The 20,989-nt window shown below is 49.1% G+C and overlaps 1 protein-coding gene across 16 annotated transcripts in view; it reads left to right on the top strand.

Moving 5' to 3' along the window:
- Nucleotides 1-20,989, top strand: part of MSI2 (musashi RNA binding protein 2) — a 202,057-nt gene that overhangs the window by 52,202 nt on the left and 128,866 nt on the right. The window lies entirely within an intron of this gene.

Raw genomic sequence — 20,989 nt, forward strand, 5'->3', positions numbered from 1 at the left:
GGGTGGTTGGTACCTGGGAGAGCCGGTCGGTACCTGGGAGAGCCGAGAGGCTCCCACATCCTCACACCTGCCCTAGAGAAACAGGCACCCAACTGCTTCAGTTTAACCACTTGCATTTCTATTTTAGTTCTTAGTGTCTGGCTTTGAAGAGCGCTACACCTGCAGTTTGTCTCCTGGTGGGGGAAAGCACAGAATATAATCTTAACAGATTAAGACAGCTGCATTTTGTTTGTCTCAAGCGCAAGTTCTGCTTGACGATTTGTAGATACAGTTTCCATCTGACGCAAAGGCAGGGACTAATTCTGGCACGTGTGGGACTGATAAGATTTCAGGCCGGATCTCTTTCCTTTTTTGAAAGGAAGAAGAAAAATCCCTTGATGTGTTACATAGTTCAGTAATCAGTTTCCAGGTTCTTTAATTAGATCTGTGCTTTAGCTGATTTAGCTGCATGTCTCAGTACGCAAATGATTTATAAAGGGAAAAAAAAGTCTGTGTTAATGTGCAGTGAGCGATACTCTGTGCTGAAGTCACTTTGCACTGTTTGCATTAGATATGCTACAGTATTCAGTCTTTCCTTTAACAAGGAATTTGGCTTCATTTTTAAAAAGCAGTGATAGAGCTTTACAGTTGTATTGTTAAAAGCTTTTTATTGATGTAGATTTGTATGTATGTTTACATTTATATGTAAATGTAATTATTTAGTGAAGATTAGCAGTCAATTGAGGCCCTATCTTTTAATTTTCTGTGTTAGTATTCATTTATAAATTCATTTCTGTGTAGGTCAAAAATTTAAAGTCTTCGTTATTCACCATTTCCTTGGGCAGCCCTTCTGCTGCAAATTGATCCGATTTCTTTCAAAAGCAGCAGGGTTCATCACAGTCTCTCCTGTTCTTAGTCTGTCCCTACATGGTACTTTCATAGCCACTTCCAGATGAAGAAATCTGGGCTGTGGAACCTATTGAAACCATAGATAACTCTCCGATTAATCAATTAACTGGTAGCGGAGACGTTTGGAATTACAGGAGCGCGTCCGAGCTGCGAACACCCACGCGCTGTGTGTGGTTCTGGGGTCTGGCCGGCGTCTGCTGCAGTTTGCTGGGGGTGTCTGAGCCGTCCTGCGCCGCTGGTGTCCGAGCGCTGCGCATGCTGCTCCAGGAGCCATCGCAACAGCTCTGCTTCCTCTGCTCTCCCTTCGCCGTAGTTAGAACAGAATGTGGGGCCTGAGGGTATCCTGGCTCCCCCTCGTAATTGCATCATTCCCACTATTAACTACAGAGAGCAGGTTTTTTTTTTTTTTTTTTTTTAATAAAAGCTTCCTCATGCGCGTTCCTGAGCGGTGTTTTAGGTTGCAGCTACTCGAACTGGAATGCATCCAGATGCCGAGGCCTTACGTTTCCTCCGTGTCCCCCGGCTCCCCCGCGGGTAGTTTGCGCTGCGGCGCTGCCCGGCCGCGCCGCGCTGGTGCAGGGAGCCGGGGCCGCGCGGCTCGTTCCCGTGTGCTGCTGGCGCTCGCCGCCTGCAACGGGGATGCTTTGCTTCCTTCAGGCAACCAAACCAGGATGTTTTAGTTGTGATATCCTGTTGGTTTCAGGTGAGAGGTAACTCAGAGCTTGCTCTGCTTGATTTACAGCTGGGATCTTGGTTTGAGGTTTGGTGGTAAAGATCTGAGGCTCCTGGAGAGTGTGATCAGAAAATGGTGAGCTGAAGGGTATTACTTTAGGGTTGTTGCAAAAACTTAGGAAAATAAGCTTTGCGGTTCGCTGACTGAAAATAATAATGGAAGAAACGCTACAGGGCACTGTTGAGTAGCAGCATGACGTGTCATTTGATGTTTCGGCCTTTAGCAAACACGGCGTCTCCAGAAGCCGCTGCATGGCAGCCGGTGCCTGCGCCAGCTCACGGGTTCGATCAGAGCCCAGGGCTTTGGTTTGTTGGAAATCTGCACGTTCCCAGATATCAGATTATGCTGATTAGTGCTCTACGTTTTCTAACAAAACCAAGACTGGAGGGGGAAAGATATTGGGAGGGAGATTAATAAATTCCAGTCTGCTCTTTCCCAGCTACTAGCTGGCAGACAGGGGAGTCCTGTCGCAACTTCGAGGATTTATTGTCATTTTTGTAGTAGAGCTGCATTGACGTGACTGCATCTTGTTGTGGGCCAGTGTGCAGAAAACCCGCAGGCAAGCAGGGAACCCAGCGCGGCGGTGTCCAGGCAGTACCAGTGTAAAACTTTTTTGCTTTGCGCTAGTTCTGCACCTGCTGGAATGGGGTTTCTGCTCTAACATGGTTGTGTTAGATGCAAATAATTCTGAAGCCTGCCCTGGAGAAGTGTTTCCTGGTACTTCTTGAATTTGAGCTTTCCTCTCCAGAGCTGCTGGGATATCCCGGTTGCTGTTCTCCTCATGTGTTGGAGCTGCAGTGTGGCTTAATGACAGAGAAGAACCTCGTGCTGGAACAAAGCAAAACTCTTAACAGTCCCCGAGTGGCTGTGGGTGCTGCCCACAGCGCCCTTCCCCAGCGCCCTCGCTGCTGCCTGGCTGTGTTCTAACTTGGGCAAATACGCTGTTTGTGTTTCGAAACACTCTTAGTTTGTGCTGCTAGGAAGTGGACATAAAAATAAAATGAGACTGCAAAGAGATGTCAGATTAAATTTTGCGTGTGCGGCGAGGGCTGCAGACGGTGGCGGCACAGAGATGCTCCCCTCCCTGAGAGCTCTGCAACAGTTCCCTTACCAAAACGCTTGGTGTGATGATTATTATTACTAGTGAAAAGTTGCAGACAGGTGCTACCCGGGGCTGACCTCTGCTCACAACCCAGGGAGTGAGTTTCCTTCCCGCACACCGTGTTGCACGTGCAGGTTCACCGAAGGCTCCGCAGCTTTTGCAGTCAAACCCATCGTGTGAATTACCCGAACCCAGCAGCCTGGGTCAGGAGGGTGCTCCTGATGGGCCGAACGTGTGCTTGATAACTGGATTGAGCTTCCCAGCTCATCTTAGGGCTCCAGTTGTGCAGGTGCTGTGGGCTGTGGTGGGTCTGGGTGTGCGGAGATGCGGCCCCGGGCAGGCGCAGCGCAGAGCGTGGGCGGGAGCAGCACGGCGCTCATCATCGCCGTGTTGGGCTCGACAAAGCGGGTGCAGCGCTGGCTGGGTGGAAGTACAGGGTCCTCACAGCAGCAAAAAGGTTTCTGCGTGCTCTGACTCATGAGGCTGATTTTAAAGAAAAAGGGCGTTTTTTAAAAAACTATTTTTCTTCCATTTTTTCCCTCCTTTGATGAAAACGCTTGAAACACCTTTTTAACTCTACATTTTAAATGCTTTCTTATAGCCATGAAAATATACGCTTGTGTGGTTTTCAGGTCTTTTTAATTTTTAAAAGCCCTCCTTATTGCTGCTTCATAAGGAGAAATTTTTAGATTATGGGGAGAAGCAAATGTGACATTCTGTTCCATGTTAAAAGTTAATGTAGGGCAGAACCGAAGACCAAGAAAAGTGTCTTTTCTTCTCCTGTACCTCCTTGTAAGTGTAATTGCGGGAGGTGACTGCCCAGGACACGCTGCTGACACAACCGCAGAACATGCCCAACCGGAGCAGAACTTGCCGTGTTCAAGGGCTGGAAGGCAGACCTGGGATTTGAGAGGCGAAACTCGTGCCGGTGTCACGTCTTGGCCATGAGCTGGTTTGTGTGCTCATTTCTTGAAGGAATGCTTTGGTCTTGTACTGACTTTGGGGATAGCAGACTATTAAAAATAGCGGATTAATTCAGATTGTGGTTGTGGAAATGAGATGTTTCCCTAGAACAGCTCTTGTCACTGCTGGGGTTGATAAAAGCCTTTGATGCCACGAAGCTGGAGAGAAGAGTAGGTTTGTGTGAATATATATAGAGGTTGTAGAGATCCAGGGTGGTCTCAGTCTCGTAGAAGAGAAAATATATCTTTGCCGTGATCCTCGTGGTTCCCGTCCGCCCCCACTCACGTTCACTGGAGTTCGTTTGCAGCCCCTGGGCGGGGGGCGTTGGGCATCCTGCATCCCTCGGGGCCGGCTCAGCACCTCCCGAGCTGGGTGCTCTTAATCAGAGGTAGGGACTTAATTATGCAATTGTAATTCTCTATAAAATGCATCATAAAACCTATCATGCCTTATATTGGCTTGAAAGAGTTATTCCAGCCTCTCCGCTTGTAGAATACACGCTTTAGGAAACTGCCTAACTTTGTGTTTTTCTTGGAGGAGTGCTAGTCAGCCCCACAGGTTGCTAATAAATATTTCATAACCTTCTATGAAAGGTTATTAGAATAACTTAAATATGGAAATGCCTGGCTGTCCCTGGCCCGAGCACAGCCCAGCAGCAGGCCTGGGCTCGCTTCGTGGCCTCTCTGGGCGTGCTGTTAGAATCCCCGAAATCGTAGACCTGACATAAACACTGACTTTTTCTTACCGACTTTGAAGTTCTTCTGCCATTAAATCTGATTTTTGTTTTAATAGGTAAAATTTATTTTTGTACTTTCAAAACACTTACAGTGAAAGGTTTAAAAATATCTAGTATGCATTAATTTAGCATGAACTCTTTCATCAGGGTTGAGGAAACACTTTTTTCATTTTGAGGCAGAGGAGTGGGAGGAGAACCCGTGTTGCCTCCTGCCTCAATTCTTGTGTTTTATCCCTCCCGTTGATACAACAAATAAGAAATTAGGAGGGAAGAGAGGCTGACACAGCAGTCAGCCGGGAGAATGGGCGAGCATTCGCAGGTTTTCAGGTATCTGCCGGCTTTCAGGGCTCTTCGTTCTGCTAATTTGACATTATTGAAGTTCTGTTTCCCAAACTGTGCTGTGGGTTAAAGAGAGAATGACAGCTTGATCTTTATTTGTCTGTGCAATATTTATGTATGTAAATTACTAGTATGTTTGCCTTTATCTCAAGATATAAATACAAGATATGTACACAAATATAATGAGGCGGCACAGGAAGCTCGTTTTGTTTAAGCAAAACGCAGCACATTAAGCCGTCATGCCCTGACACTCGTTTCATAGTGGAAAACAAAAAGAGAAGCGTCTGGCTTTTGTTGGGAGACATGAAAGTTGCTGCTGCTTTACATAGTGGGTATTATGGCTTTAGCACGCTAGATCATTGGGGGCTTTATTATTTTTTTTTTCTCTTTTGGTGAAGACTGAAAAAAGACAAAGACTAAAAATGAAAAAAAAAATATTTTTTGATGTAACTGTGGAAACATGGTTAGTTCTACCACAGCAGGTGGCTAAGGGACTCAATCGGCAGAAACCAGCAGTGCTTTCAGTGCAATCAAAGTTAAGTGCAGAAATTTAATTAAATGGTAGCAAGGCTGGCAGAAACTTTGTAAAGCAGCAGTGCATTGTCAAATTCAACAATTATTTCAAAGAACACAATCCACAGATGGCGTCTAATTGATAAATTAAGGTTCTGGTGCCTGATTCCGCTTACATTTAAAGGTTGTCTTTTCTTAAACAAAACCTTAAAATTTTAAGGCTGCATCGCTGTTCTGAAAACATAACAAGCTGGGCTGTGTTTTTGGATTGGGAAGTGCACGCTTTGGTATGAAACGGGGAGGCCGGTGTGGGTTTTCTGGCGGGGTGTGTTGGTGAGGCCCCGAGCGGGAATCCCAGCGGTTCGGGGGCAGCTCCTCCACGTCCCCCCTGCGCTGGGGCAGGCGGGCAAGTCACCTCTCTTGGCTCTTCAAAGCTTTCCAGCCTGCCTGTCTGCACCTTAGAGCTTCTGTCGACTTTGGCCCTCGTTATCAGCAAACACAAATCCTTCGGAGCTCCATACCCTCCCTCGCAAGCACGAGGCTGGTCATCCCGGGGGAACGACGTCTTGTGGCCCCTGGCACTCGCACACGTTGCATATCTTTTTTTAGAGGGTTCTGGGCTAGTTTTGCGTTTGCCCCCTTGCTTGGGTGCTGTGAGGGTTCCGCACCACGTCGTGAGCGCATCTCCCGGGTCCTGCCGGAGACGTTCCGGGTGCCTGGAGAGTTCAGGAAAACAAACAGACCCCGTTCTCCCTCTTTTGAAACTGAAGATATATCGGGGATGTTTCGTCTGTGTGTGTTTTTGATTTCCGTGTGTAAATACAGTTCACTCTCTGAGGTTTAGCACAGCACTTCAGAGGAGGGGGCAGAAAAGATCGAATCCAGCTCTTCAAACACACTTTGCGTGTTGTCCTTTGACGCTGGAGAGGGCCCTTCGCTGAGCTAGTGGCACTTTCCCTCTCGCAGTAAGTGTTCTGAACAAGGACGGGAGTTGAGATGGAAAGGGCATCAGACTACATAATAGATATGTGTAGTGTATGTGTATACGCAGACGTGTATATACAGTATTCCTCCATCTCTTGAGAAAAAAAGAAAATTTTTGACCTTCCAGATTTTTACCTTTTTCTTTATTTAGGCAATTTGAGAGGGTGGATGCAAGAGGGAAATGACCATTTCGTTATACATGTTGTAAACCCAGGGTGCAGCTTCCCTAATGGCTCTTCCGAGTGTGTTATGTGTCCTTTCCGGCATTGCCCTTCTGCCGGCAAACTCTCCATTAGCCAGATTCTACGTGATAGAGCTGAATCTGTTCTGAGTGATGCAGCTGAATCAGTGCTCGTTATTTTTGGTTACTAATAGCGGTATACTTGAATGCAGTGACTCGACTGCTCCCTTCCCCCTTCCTGCCCTCCTGTGCCTAAATATATCGGAGCAGTCGCTCAGCACAGTGTCGGTGCTGGGCCTGTCACACTGAGTTAGCTGGGGACGGCTTGGGTTTTGGGGGCTTGAGAATGTATTCAAATAGCGGCATCATAATTTGACTTGCAAATAAGTACAGTCTGGTAATGGGGCCCTTGGACAGAAAGAATGATGCAGCACTTTAGACAAATATATGTCTCCTTCCCATGAAGCAGATTAGAAATAATACAATACATGCTGATGTTTATGGCTGCACGCTTAGTGAACAGAGACGTTTTTGAATTTTCATTAATGGTGGATTTTGCAGTGTTTAATGGAACAAAGAAAAAACACCAATGGAAATTAAAGAAATGCTAATGCCTTCCTAGGAAACTTAGAAAACATTTGGTTTAGAGGCAAATCTGCTCTGGTCGTCATTTTCTCTCCTAGTTTTTTTCCCCTTATCTAGGTTGGTTGGCTGATTGGTTGTTTTAGAGCAACACTTAAGTGAACACATTATCTTTGTTGCTGCTCCTTCCCAAAGTGGAGGCACTGGCCTTTGCTGGTGACGGCACAGCTATTTCCACAGCAACCAGGCAGGATGTCACAAATTCGGAAGTGTGATTTTACATGCAGAACAGCAGCAGGAGCAGATGGATATTGGAAACAAAATCCCCGCCCCCTCCCTTCGCCTCCTTACCCTTCTTCTGAGAGAAATAAAAGCACTTCTCACAGCGTCTCCTCTCTGCAGATCTTCAGCATAACTCCCCTGGATTGTTGGTGCTGTGGGCTGTGGAGCAGCGTGGGCCCCGTGACAGTGCCGGGACGGGGCGCAAAGACACGCACTGCCGCGGTCTGGCCTGGGGACTGGTGCAGAGGAAATGAGCTCGCTTGGGAACCTCCGCTCACATTTAGCCTGGAAGTTGTTTCGTTAGCTTTGGTAGTGGCCTAATGCTATTAATCCTGAACCTGACGAAGCGAACGAGCCAAGCCTCACCTGAGGTATTTAGGCATATTTGGTTGCCGTCTTGCATTAGAAGTTTATCGTAACACCCACCCACCATGTGGGCAAAAGCCTCAGGAACATATGCTCAGTCTGTTTTCTCAAAAAAGATTATATTGGAAACAGACACAGAAAGGGTTTTGCATTTAATAAAATCTGAGGTCAGGCCCTCTGGTTTGGAAAACGGGGAACTGGTTCAGTGTCCCGGTTGGGGTGCAGGAGAAAACCCAGCAAGTCGTTCCCTGTGCTCCCTGTTGCAGCCTGGCAGACGCGGCCGAAGCCGGGTGCTCGTCTCGGGGTTGCACGGCGCAGGACGTGAGGAGCTGACTTTGCCAAGGTGAAGGCTCCCGTGCTGGTGAGCACTGGTGAGCTGTGGAAAAGGGTCGCGGCGCTGCCGGTGTCACTCGGGGTGTCCCTTCCTGCGGCCTGGCGAGGGGCCGGCCCGGTGCCGGAGCGAGGGCCGAGCGCGGGGCTGCCCGGCCGTGCCGTCGCCGATCCGCGAGCGCCGGTCCTTTGTCACGGCCACCTGGGACCTGGCCTTTCCTCCTGTCACAGTAACCGTGTCACTACTTTATGAGCCTGATTCACAGAATCACAGAATGTTAGGGATTGGAAGGGACCTCGAAAGGTCATCTAGTCCAATCCTCCCGCCGGAGCAGGAACACCCAGGTGAGGTTACACAGGAGGCGTCCAGGCGGGTTTTGAATGTCTCCAGAGAAGGAGAATCCACAACCTCCCTGGGCAGCCTGTTCCAGTGTTCCGTCACCCTCACTGAGAAGAAGTTTCTTCTCACATTTAAGTGGAACCTCTTGTGTTCCAGCTTGAACCCATTACCCCTTGTCTTACTGTTGGTTGTCACCGAGAAGAGCCTGGCTCCATCCGCGTGACACCCACCCTTTATATATTTATAAACATTGATGAGGTCACCCCTCAGTCTCCTCTTCTCCAAGCTAAAGAGCCCCAGCTCCTCAGCCTTTCCTCGTAAGGGAGATGCTCCACTCCCTTCAGCATCTTCGTGGCTGCGCTGGACTCTCTCCAGCAGTTCCCTGTCCTGCTGGAACTGAGGGGCCCAGAACTGGACACAATATTCCAGATGAGGTCTCACCAGGGCAGAGTAGAGGGGAAGGAGAACCCCTCTCGACCTATGGTGATTGACCTCGTGGTGCTGTAATACATGACATCGGGTCTCAGCCAGCACGCCAGACCCTTGCCGGTGTGAAAGGGACGCGCTTCTGTGGGCTCAGCGCCGAGGAGAACCCCGGGAACCTCGGTGATCTGCTGCCCGAGCTGGTTCTTGTTCCTGCAAAGCTGTGGGCAGGCTCTTCCATCGGGCTTTCACCTACTAGGGAACATTTAGTGCTTGTGTGTGTTAGAGCCCCTTGAACACCGCTACGAGGGCACCGCCGCGGAGAGTCCTGAGCGCAGAGCCCGGCGTGAACCCGGCCCGGGGCTCCAGGCTGGGCTGGGAGCTGCAGACTCTGCTCTGGGGGCCGAGCCACTCGAAATGACGCCCGCGGTTCAAGTTTCGAAGGAGTTGGGTGTCCAACTTGCGCTGACTTGAATTTCAGTAGGAGCTGGGTGTCTATTTTTGTCTTGTTAGCGGTAGGGTTGCAGACCAAGATCCTTTTTGTGTTTTTATTTTGTTATTTGATTTTGAAAACATCAGCTGCGATCCTCTATCCTGTTATTGGTACGGATCACATGAAATTTTAATTAGCTTGGGTGAAGGGAAGTTTTGGTAATTGATTTAATATACAAGTGCCCCTCTGCTTGCTTTGGCTTATGTGCTGGAAAGATGGTATTACAAATTTTCTATTACAAGGGAGATTAAAATGCATTTTTAGGATTTTCTTGAAATCAAAAAGTGAAGTGCCTCTAAACTAGTCAAATGAACGGTACTATTGATATTTCACTAGAAAATATTTTTATTATGATTAGCTTAATGGAACCAGTCATAGGTGGTGGAACTGATGAAGTCGGAGGTGACTCAACAAATCCAGGTGCCCTTTGGTTCAGCTGGTTGCCAAGCACAATCCTCTTGCCATGAAAGTTCCAGCATGTGTTTTATTAGAGAGGGGCATGAAGGGTTTTGATCGGAGTCCGTGGAGGGAGCGTCCCGTTAGTGAACCGCAGCTGCCGTTCACGTCACGGCCGCTCCGAGAGCGGGAGCCCGGCTCTCTGCGTGCTTAACCTCGGTGTTAATCATCCTCTTCCTGTTTTCTTTCTTCAAAACGTTACGGGATTTTCTTTTACTGTTACTTTCCCACAAAATTTATTGTAAAGGTTGTCATTTTTTTTCATGGAAAAAAAGGAAAACATCACACACCAAAAAACCTCAAGCCCAGAGGGCTTTGCCAGAAAGAGATTTGACCTGCTCTGCTCCGTATCTTTCTGTAAAGGGCCATTAATGAAGGTTCTTGTGCTCCAGGGCGCGCAGCAGTTCCCTTTGGGCCGGGAATGCTGCGTGGGGCGCTGGCTGCGGTGCAGCCCGGCCCAGGGCGGTGTCGGGAGGACTCCGCTCGGGGCAGCGGTGCCGCGCTCAGGGGCCGCTGGCTTCAATCAGGGCCCGTCAGAGAAAGTTTCTATTTTAGGAAATTATCTTTTGCTTCTGTCCTCCCCTCTCCTGGTCCATCTCGTATTCATCTGCAGTCCCACTCCTTTAACTGTCATTTCAGTCTTCCTCCCAGTTAATTGACTTGGGAGATCATGCTAATTTGTCTCGATTGGGGCTGCCACCTTTGCTTTCTCCTCATCTAGCATGCACGGATTCTCTCTTCACCTCTCTCCTCTGTTCCTGAAAGGCTGGGGGCAGATTCCTTGTACTTCAGAGAGAAAAGCCCAGGCCCGTGAGGGCAGTTCCTGCAACAAGTGGTTGTGTCCCCGCGGACCGACTGTGTCCTGAGGGCCAGGTCTGACTTCTCAGTGCAGACATTGCTGTCAGCAACAGGACTTGTTCTGTTTACCTATTCAGAGCTTTTTGTCTTTCCTTCTACCCTTGTCCCTCAGGCACTTAATTTCTGTTTTTCTTGTCTGCATTATTTCCTTTTGTGCTGCTTTAAAAAAAACCCAATGAAATATTAAAAAACCCCTCTTCTTACCTCTTCAGGTAACTTCATAAGAAATAACAGCAACACTGATATTAATACCTGCTCTATCTGGGATAGGCCGTTAGTGCTAGAAATGATCCCTATTCTCCCCCTGTATTTTACAGATGAGCACTGAAAAGCGTCTTTATTCAGTTTGACTGTTGCTATTATGTGGCGAGGCATTCAATAAAAGTTGTGATTTATGAGATGTGTGTGGCCGTTGTTGTTTTTTGCTCTGTCATCTATCAGGGAGAGAAAAGCCAGGCCTGATAATTCTTGGCACATAGCTTTTTCAGTTAAGAATGTCAGCTGTCAGGCTGTCAAAAGAAGTTATTTCTCTGGGTTTTTTTTAAATAAGCAGAGATCCTGCTTCTTACTGTGCTGCGTTGATAAGGGAGCGCTTTCTGTGCTGCTGAAAAAGTGTGTCCCATGGTAAGGCCCTTAGTGTGTGCCCACTTAAACTTCCAGTGCTTTGTGTTTTCAATGTGTGACAGCACTTGATTGCTTAATATAAAAATGCATTCAGTTTCTTTCTTGCAGCTTTTATGTGGGTTTTTTATTCCTTTCTCTCTTACTGAATGGAATGCCTTTTTTTTCCCTTCTCTGTGACTAGGTATTTTAAAGGTGCTCTTTTGCAAAATATGTGCACATTAGATAATCTGGTGTTGCATAAAAACTCTTTCATATTTTGGGGGCTTCATGCGTGCATAAAGTAGACCTAATTGAAGACAGAGGCTGTTTGTCACAAATGTGAATATAAGGATGGGGACAGAGGGGAAGAATTATGTTAAACGCCAGGGTGACGGCGTTTTTTTCCTTATTAGTTATTTGCAGAAATGTATCAAAAAGTCATTTTGATGCAGTGTACAATAGCATCACAAACTTGTGCTTTGCATCCTAAGTGCCTGGTTAGAGCACAGTTAGAAGCTGAAATCGTTCCTCGATTAGTCCCTGGAGTCCTATATCAGTCTTTAACTCTCAGCGTGTGGTCTGTGATTTAACAATGGATGAAGGATTGCTGAACTCGAGCTGAATGTATAACCTGAAATTTTCAAACCTTCAACCCCTTTGCTTTCTCCTCTCCCGTTCTTCCCGGAGAAGATCCATCAAGCCCTCACCACAGTGTATTTGGCTTCAGGGCAGAACTTTGGAGCTGGGAAGACTGGCAGACTGCGGTTCATAAAAATGGGTAGCAAATCGCTGTCGAAAAGAGGCAAGAAAGGTGTCTGGCTGCCGTACAGCTCTTGAGTGTTGCGTTGGGGCTGTAAGTTCTCGTGGAGGACGGGAGGGAATTGGTCGTGACTTTATTCTCAGCTTGCTGTGGGTGGTGCAGCTGGGATGGCCTCCTTATTTTGATGGTGGTAGCCCTCATGTGAAAGGAAAACATTTCCCATGTGTTAATTCGGTCTGGACAGCTCATTTATATACTGTAAATCACTTTAAAATCGTGGTGGTGTTGCTGTTGTGATTTGCAGGGGGTTCATTCCAGCCGGTCTCGCCGGTGATGTGTGTGGAGCGAGAGCCGGGTCGGGCAGGCTCGGCGCTGGGGGCGTTGTCGACACGTCCGCATTGTCTGCACGCACGGCCGAGAAGGAGCAGGGAGGCTGTGTGAGCTCGGTGCGGTCTGCTGGCTCTCTGCCTCTTCTGGAGCCTCTGCTTCATGTCCCACATTTCCTTTCTCCAAATCCTCACTTTGCACAGGGAGCTGTGATGGAACCGTCCTGAGCATCAATCGTGCCGTGGTTGTGACCTGGGTAGCAGCACCGAGCTTGGCAGCGTGGGCGGCTGAGGGTCACCAAGCTCGGGTGACGTGCCTGGAGTTGGGCCGGGCTTAGTTCTCTCTTCCTTCTGCAGGCGCCCCGAGCTGCTGTGGGCGGTGGATGTGCCGCAGGCACAGGCCCAGTGCTGCCCAGTCCCGGTGCTGGCACAGCCCCACGGGCAGCTGAGAAATGAAAGGTGGCTTGTTCTGGTGGACAAAAGTCAGTCTCAACCTACCAAGGTCTTGCTTAGAGATGGTCTCATTAGCGTCTGGGTGCTGAGTCACACTGTGTGTTCTGCCATTCAAATGCCAATGTATAAACACATCCGTTTTCGCAGAATCTCTTGCCAAGTACTCGAGTTTACAACGTTAACAGCTTTAAATAAATTCTTCCTGGAGATAACTGATTTATTAGGCTCCTGCCCTTCTGAAGGCAAAGCTAGTGACAATTAACAAACAAAGCAGCATGAGGCAGTTATCATTCTGGGTAATAAATCTCTCAGTGTTGGTTACCACTTGCTAATGGGCTCTGAAAGTAAAACTGCCCGTCATTCCGAGCGAGCCGGCAGCGGCAGGTAGTGTGCGCGGCGCCGCCGGTCTCCGTGTGCGCGGCGCCGCCGGTCTCCGTGTGCGCGGCCGCCGGTCTCCGTGTGCGCGGCGCCGCCGGTCTCCATGTGCGCAGCCGCCGGTCTCCATGTGCGTGGCCGCCGGTCTCTGTGTGCATGGCCGCCGGTCTCCGTGTGCGCACCCAGGTGTGGGGTGGGGGTGATGTGGGTCCGTGCAGCCCCGTGGCCATGCCGGGCCCGCGGTGCCGGCTGTGCCGCGGTGCCGGGGATTCCACCGCGTGCCCGTGCCTGATCTCGCAGGGCACGCGGGTGTGCAAACCTGCGATCTGCTCGGGTTGGGGATGGCAGTCGGAGGGCAGTGAAGAAGTGCGTTAGTTAGTCAGTTTGGGGTTCAATGTGCTGTGAGCAAATGAGCCATTTGGATTCTGCTGCTGTTGTACAACAGTGGCCGCGTGAAGTTCGAGGCAGATCAAGCGATCCCTCATTTTTCTTTGGTTTTCCTTGGCTGGAGTTGGATCTTGTTTGCTCCTGAAAAGGGACAACTCTTTGCGTGTAGTCCTTCCTCTCAGCCTGGCATCCTCCTCTGGCTCTCGTCTCGCTGGTACAAGGCTGAGAAACAAGCCCTCCAAGTTTTGGTCGGTAGTTATTGTTGTTCCCCAACGGCATCTTTGTTCGGATAAACAATTGGTCCAAGACCTGTTAGCGTGGTTTCCAGCATCAGGGAGATATTTCTTGCTGGGTTTGTAAAAATGATCTAAATGGATCCGACATCCTGGCTATAAAACATCTGTAACATTACACATTTAGTTATGTTACTAGAGACTTGAGTTCATTTTGATGGGTAGTATTTTATCTGCTACTTTTCCCCTTCTGAAAGCAAAGCTTTCTGCAGAGGAGGATTTATAGAAATATATTTCCAGCACAAAAAAAGTCATGCACATTAAGATGTTGGAGTAAAGGAGAAATAATGTCTTTTTTTGGAGACCTTGGCTGATTTATCTCTGGCTTGGTAGTTTGGTATGACCTTCCAAGCTAGGAATAATATTTTTTTATTCTTCCTTTAATAACAATAATGTCAGTAACAATGCCTTGCACTATTCCAGCATCTTCAAATCAGACTTTCAGCGGGTTAGACATTTAATGAGTGAAGCCTCACGGGCTCCATTGAGCTGTGGGGATGTATTTTTGTTCTTCTTTTCGTGGAAATCAAGGCACATAGCACTCGATGGTGCAACGTACTCAACCTAATGAGGCTTCTCCAAATGCTGCGAGTTAAATGCATGTTAAACGCCGAGCCGCGCAGTCTCCAGCAGGGTTTCTCCCCAGACTCTTTGATATGTCAGCCCTGTGGAGACTCAGCTGGTTTGCCCCGTGGTCAGTGGGTGAGTGAACGTCACACAGGGACACGAGCTCTGGGGGCTGCGAGGGGCCGCCTGCCTTCGGAACAAGTGCCCATGTTTTCTCGTCTTGCCTCCACTCTTCCTTCTGGGTGCCGCTCCTCAGGGGCCCTATTTATTCCTAGTCAAGGGTTATTTGCTCTGCTTTAGAGCGACAACTCCGTGGCTTTCTCAATGGCTGGTGGGTTCCGTCTCTGCTCCGAGCGCTGCCGTTCATGCCACGCACCAACCGCTGCGCTGGGGGACAGGATCCAAGAAAACGTGGCGTTTCTTAAAATCGTGAAAGTATTTCAAGAGCAGTAGTAAGCAAATCTGGACATTTTGCAAGATTTCAGTGGTCTCGCATCAGAGGAAAAGATCCCCCAGTGAAAATGCAAGCAGCATGTTGCAGAGACGTCGGCTTGACTCAGCAGATGAAGTAAAACTGCTCATCAGTAACTGATTGCCATGTGCGTCTAGATTATGTAGATGAAATTAATCAAGGCTAAGGGTTAAAGTTTTCCATTTGTTCTTTTCAGAGAAATCATCTGGAGTATGTTGGGAGGGAGGTAAATTGCTTTACACGTTTCCTTTGCTGTGAATTTTTCTTGTTTTAGCAGAATGTTATCTAGAATCTTAACAGAGAGCTCTCATCACTGATTTGACAGGGTTATAATGAAAAATTAGTTGATACTAGCTTAGAAGTATTTAAGTTATGTCTGCTTTCTGCACTGCAGAGGCTATAAACTTTTTCTCGGAGTGACCTCGGTGTTCGGATCCGAACGAATTTTGTAAACTCCTACAGAGTGTGCGCTTTTCTTAGTCTCCAAATCGGACTGCACTGTTGGATTTTGTTGAAGTGTGCTAAACCTCCAGATACATTCCTTCCTTCTCCTTCTTGTAAAAAAAAGAGGACTGGTGATGTTTTGGGAAGCTGCTGAGCCCGGTTTCCCACCTGGACCCACTTTAGCCCCCCGGTTCACCCGTGGGGCCTCACTGCACGTCGACCTTGACCGTGCCCTTGGGGCCGGGTCCTCGCACGCTCTGAGTCCTGCTGGAGGACACAAGCTTGCTGGTTGTGGTTTGGATTTGGCACATGATGTTTCCAGAAGACAGTATAACACTAACGGAGGAATTGATGAACGTTGTAATGGCCGCTTAATGCTGTGTTCCCATCAAATATTGCTGCCATGGCTTTAAATGGGAGGTCCCCGGGCAGAATGCCATGGCTCTCTGTCTCTCTCTGTACAATGTCAAGTTTTGTCAGTAGCCTGTAGATTTAGGAGCAGAGTCTTAATTGCTTCCCACTGGGACCTTTGTCCCCGCATTACATGGGCATTGCAAAAATCCCGCCCCGGTACATAGCCGTGTTGGGCAGCGATCTCCGTTTGTGGTCCTGAGATGTGTTCCTTTAAAAAATAATCATCTTCATTTAAACAATGCAGTTTTTAAGCACTGCTGAACAGTAATCAGGCATGTTAGATGAGTTGTCTGTGCTCAGTGAATATTTAGGGTTACCTTCCTTACCATACTGCACATGAGAAGCCAAAGCAACCGGGGGGATTTAAATAGCTTTTTCTCTCTGCTCCCTTCTCCCTGCCTCTGTGCTTTGCTTCTGTAACGCATCAGAGAGTTAATGAGCACAGGAGAAGGGAGCAGCCCTAAGGGATGTGATAGAACTGGTTCTAGCCAGGCTGGGGGGCTGTGATCTATTCCTGTTCTCCAGAGGGTGTGAAGTCTGGCTCTGGTGAATTTTACTGTATCTTTAGATATGAAGCTTGAAGCCAGATCTTGCTCAAAAAAGTGCTGAGCTCTCACAGCTGGGGCTAATTTTCAGGAGCTTGGATCTCCCATGGAGGGAGCCCTTCGTGGTGGGGCACGTACCCGCGGTTCTGTGCCCAGAGAGCAGGGGGTGGTTTGCGGGGAGCCGGCGGGGCGGGTGCCCCTGCCCGGACAGCAAAACCTCGGGCGATGGGCTGACCCTGCGAGTGAGCCGGGGCTGCTCCTGCGGGAGCGGAGACGGGAGACGGGAGATGGGCCATGGGCAGGGGGGCTCTGCTGGACCCGGGCCACGCTTGCTTGTGGAACGCCAAGGATGGCTTTGGCAATTGCTGCCAGTTCCATCTGTCATGTAAAAATCACTTTGTGTGTTCTGCCTCCTGCTGATAGCGTAGTCATCGAGGGAGGAAAAGAAAACAGCAGCCAAAACCTGACCCTCCCAAAGTTAACAGCGAAACCAAAGACAGCCAAAAACTCCCAGTGTAGCAGGGACTAAGTTAACAGTTTCATTTACGAGTGGGTTGGGAGAATACAATCCATCTGTATTTTCCACAGAAATCAAGGGAACCGATTTACCCCGCTGGGAATCTGTGCTGCTTGTTTGGATTAAAGAGCCCTTTCATTGCTGCAGACCTGCCTGTGGCTCCAGTGGGTGCTCGCAGGATGACATGAGCTTACGCAGGGGTCAGGCACAAGGTATTTGCACCGTCTAAGTCTTGCTGAAATCCTGTTTTGAATACCTAAGCATGTTGTACGTGGCACACGAAGCCATGCTGCCTTTGCACAGGATTGAGTTCCTCTTGCTGCTGTGGGGCTGGAGAGTCTCGTATTTACCAGGCGATGGTACCAGCAAAAAAGGTCCCTTGTTTGTCAAGCGCCCAGTGTCGCTGGGGAAGGGGATGGTTCCTGGTGTTCAGTGAATGGAGACGGGCTGGCAGCTCTCAGGAAACGCTCCCTTCTCAGCGTGGGCTTTGCATCGTGTTTCACTTCGGTTCTTAATAGCATTTTGGAACTTGCTATGAGGATCCCGGAGGCAAAAAAAAAAACCTGGAGAATTGTTGCTTATGGTTTGTGCTCTGCCAAAGAAGCCTAGCAATTTAGTTAACAAGATCACTTCCCCCATTACATGAGTTATTGTTGTTTTTAATTAGAGGTAATGCTGTAGTTTGAATGTACAACACAATGGGGTATAAAATGCAGTTCAGCATATATACCAAAGATGATTTTTCCAATTATAAACCTATTTAGGAGGTGGATACATTAGAAATGATGAAATGTCAAACTGCAGATGAGGTGAGCAGGCCGGAATACGCACGCACCCACGCAGGCACGCTGTCGGACGACACAGAGGAGAGCGCTCTGGAAAACAGTTCTCTGTGCATAATTAGTTTAATCTGAAATTAATGCTAATTTCAGCAATTTACGATGTAGATTCACTATTAGTACTCCAGTTGGCTCGCACGGTATGGAGGAGTTGAGGATGCGAAGCCTCGGTGGGTTCCGCAGAGGGGGGTGCGTGTGCTGAGCCGCTGCCCCCCGGAGAGCCGCTGCTCCCCGGCCGGGTTGTCCTGTTCCCAGCAAAGCTGTGCTGGCGTGCGGAGCATCCCGGCGCTCCCGCCCGCTGCCATCTGCGCTTGCCCAGCTCAGTTCTGACTGCACCCGCACCGTTAGGTAACCTGGTTTCGAAGCACACGGATTTAATTTGCAACAAGACCTGGCCGCGACACGCTGGGTGTCCTGTCGGTGCTGGCTGCGGGTGAGCGCTCGTCCTGCCCAGCCTCGTCGCCTCCCGAGCCGGGAGCTCTGCACTGGAATGGCAGGGAGAACAGCAAAACGGGCTGTAGCTCCTGTGTTAGACGCAGACTGGGCTTGGCTTGTCTGAAAAGCTTGAGACCTTGAAATTCTGGGAATTCTGCAAAATATTTCATCAGCTTGAAACCACCTGTATTTGTTCTTAATAGTTATGATAATAAGAAAGTTTCGGGGTGGGGAGCCCACCAGGAAAGCTAAGCACAGAGCTGCTACGTGAGTAGGCAGAGGTGTTAATGGACACTGAACCGGAGGCTCCGACTTTGCAAAACTGCAGTTCCTGCATTTTACCCGAGTCACTTGGTTTTAGCCCACATAGTGCATTGATGTGTTTGAGTGGGACTAGACTTTTATTTCCAGCTACTGAATCTTCAGCCTGTTGCTTAGAGAAGATTTACCTGATATGTCCCAAACTGATTTAATTACAACCTTAACCTTACAAAAAATGGCACAAAAGCAGCAGACTTGCCTTGCTTGAGCAGGGTGGTTTTTTCCTGCTTCTGCACCACCTGAAGTGTTTGCTCGGTTCCAGAACACAAAGGCGAATGTATTTGTCAAAAGCCAAGCCAATAAAGAGACCGTAACCTTGAATGACTCTTTGCAGTAGTAGTCACATGTGTTTTGATTAACTGCAACACTGGCACGATATACAAACAAAGCAATTCTGCAGGTACTTACAATTAACGGACTTTATGACCAGCCTTAGATCTAACCGTCCCATCAATTCCTTCTGCAGCGAGACAGACACCTTCAGTATACAAAAGCTCCAAAAGCATTTAATATCTGAATTTTGCAGAGCCCTGCAGTAGCGAAGGATAGATGTATTATACTGCAAATTTAAACCAAAGCCATGAAGCTGGAGGTATTGTGGTTTCTGAGTGACCTTGACCTCTTGGAGTCATTCATAAAACATGGAGTTGTGATTGATTCACACAAATCACTTCATATTGGGCTTTTTGTTATAATAAAAAAAAAAAATTATGGTGGGTGTTTTTGTCAGCTCTGGAGAGCGGCGCCCCGGGCAGGCTGTTCCGCTGCCCCGCAGGGCGGTCTCCTCCCGCGCCATCGCTCCCCGAGCAATCAGAGGTTTGGGGGCTTGCTAGTTCACATCAGTTTTCTCAGAACTCGTGTGTGAATGTGCCTGGTCCTGGCAATTTGATGTGCTTTAAGATCTTTTTCACTTGTGGTTCAATGGCTGATACACACAGAGGGTTACCCTGGTATAGTAGAACCCCTGAGTTAGTGAGTACTTTTTTTTTTTAATGTCTTGTGAACGTTCCATCCCGTTTGGCTGACGCGTTTGCAGACCTTTGACTGTCCGCTCTCGGCTGGCAGACTGTGCCGAGCGGGGCCGCAGCGTTACGTGGTTTTCACCCTGCTCGGGTCTTGCCTGGTAACTCGTCTGCTTGGCTCACAAGAGGATTTGCAGGTTAGAGCAGGAGCTGGAGGGTTTGTTTCCAGCTGGTCCGTGTCCCACCGCAGTTATCTAATAACTGAAAATCGGCGAGGCCGTACCAGCACAGACAAGTCAGCCGGTACAGCACCTTGCCTGGTGTTTGTGTTTGAGAAAGACATGGCTGTTCCCAGCACAAACAGCACATTTCTCGTCGGCTGGGGCTCTCCTGGGGCAGCTGCGGCAGCCGGTGATGCCCCGTGGTGAGCGGCGGCCTCATCCCCGCGCGGGGACAGGCCCGTGTCAAACCTGCACCGTGGCTCCTGGGCTGCCGGTGGCCTTTGGGCTGGGGCCAGGGGGCCAGGGGGCTGCGGCCACGGGGCCAGGGGGCTGGGGCCAGGGGGCCAGGGGGCCAGGGGGCTGCGGCCACGGGGGCCAGGGGGCTGGGACCACGGGGCCAGGGGGCTGCGGCCACGCCGGTGCCGCGGGGCTGGGAGGATCCGCGTCGGCCGCGCCGGAGGAGCCGCTGGGCCCGTGCGGGGCTGAGGGGAGAACCGGGTTGGAACCGTCTCCTCAGGAACACGTGGATTGTGAGAGCAGACTTAATTTTGTGCTTTGCTTTTGTACCGAAGAGCTGATTTCTGAAGCCGTTTCCCAGCTCGCAACACATCTCTAGGCATTAAAATGTTGTGAATTTGCTTGTCATTACCAATATTTGCCTTGACTGAAGCTATTGAAACAAAGTAGTCTCCTTTTTCCCCCCCCGCTTAACATTCAATCTCGCTTCTGAAAGAAGTAGCTCTCTTTTTATTTCTTTCTTGGTCAAATATAAAAATGATGATAATTTCAAATACTGCTTTAGAATAATTGCTTTCCTCCCTCTTTTGTATGACAACAGAAGCTTGGCCTCATCTTAAATCAGATCCTGGCAGGCGGAGGGCTCTTGACAGCCCTGCAAAATCCTTTAGTTACAAGTCGGCTTTAGCCAATTCTTTATTTGTAAATGACAATTTTCTACAGAAAAATATATGCTTGGGCTTCAATTTTGGAGTCCTAGATTGCAGCCAGGAAAAAATAATTGAATTTTTACACTGTGATTTTTTTTTTTTTTCCTCTCTCTTTCCTTCCTAACTTAAAAAAAAATAAATAAAGTGAGGCTCTGTGAAGCATGGTTAGCGGCTGATTGAGGGACATATCTACCCTGGTTGATTCGAATGGCAGTGGAGATGCGAGTGGAGTTTGGTTTGTTCTGTGCTGGGGGCACGCGGGGCTACTCGGAGCGTTGTGTTCGCTCCGCCCGCCACGGCCGGCGGCTCCCCGGGCACCCCGGCGGGCTGCGGGCTCTGCGGACGGGCTGTCTCTGTGGGGAGGCCCGTGTCACCGGGGGGGGCTGCTGGGGGGCCCGATCCACCCCGGGGCCGGTGACACCGTGAGCAGCTGGAGTCTGGCATCGGGACCTCTCGCTGTCTCTCGTCATTTGATTGTTTTTAAAGTGACTCTGCAAGTGCCTTTTAAACGGACCCATGGAAACTTCGTAATACGTCGC

Source organism: Caloenas nicobarica, chromosome 17 (assembly GCF_036013445.1).
Source record: "Caloenas nicobarica isolate bCalNic1 chromosome 17, bCalNic1.hap1, whole genome shotgun sequence".
NCBI classification, from domain to species: Eukaryota; Metazoa; Chordata; class Aves; order Columbiformes; family Columbidae; genus Caloenas; species Caloenas nicobarica.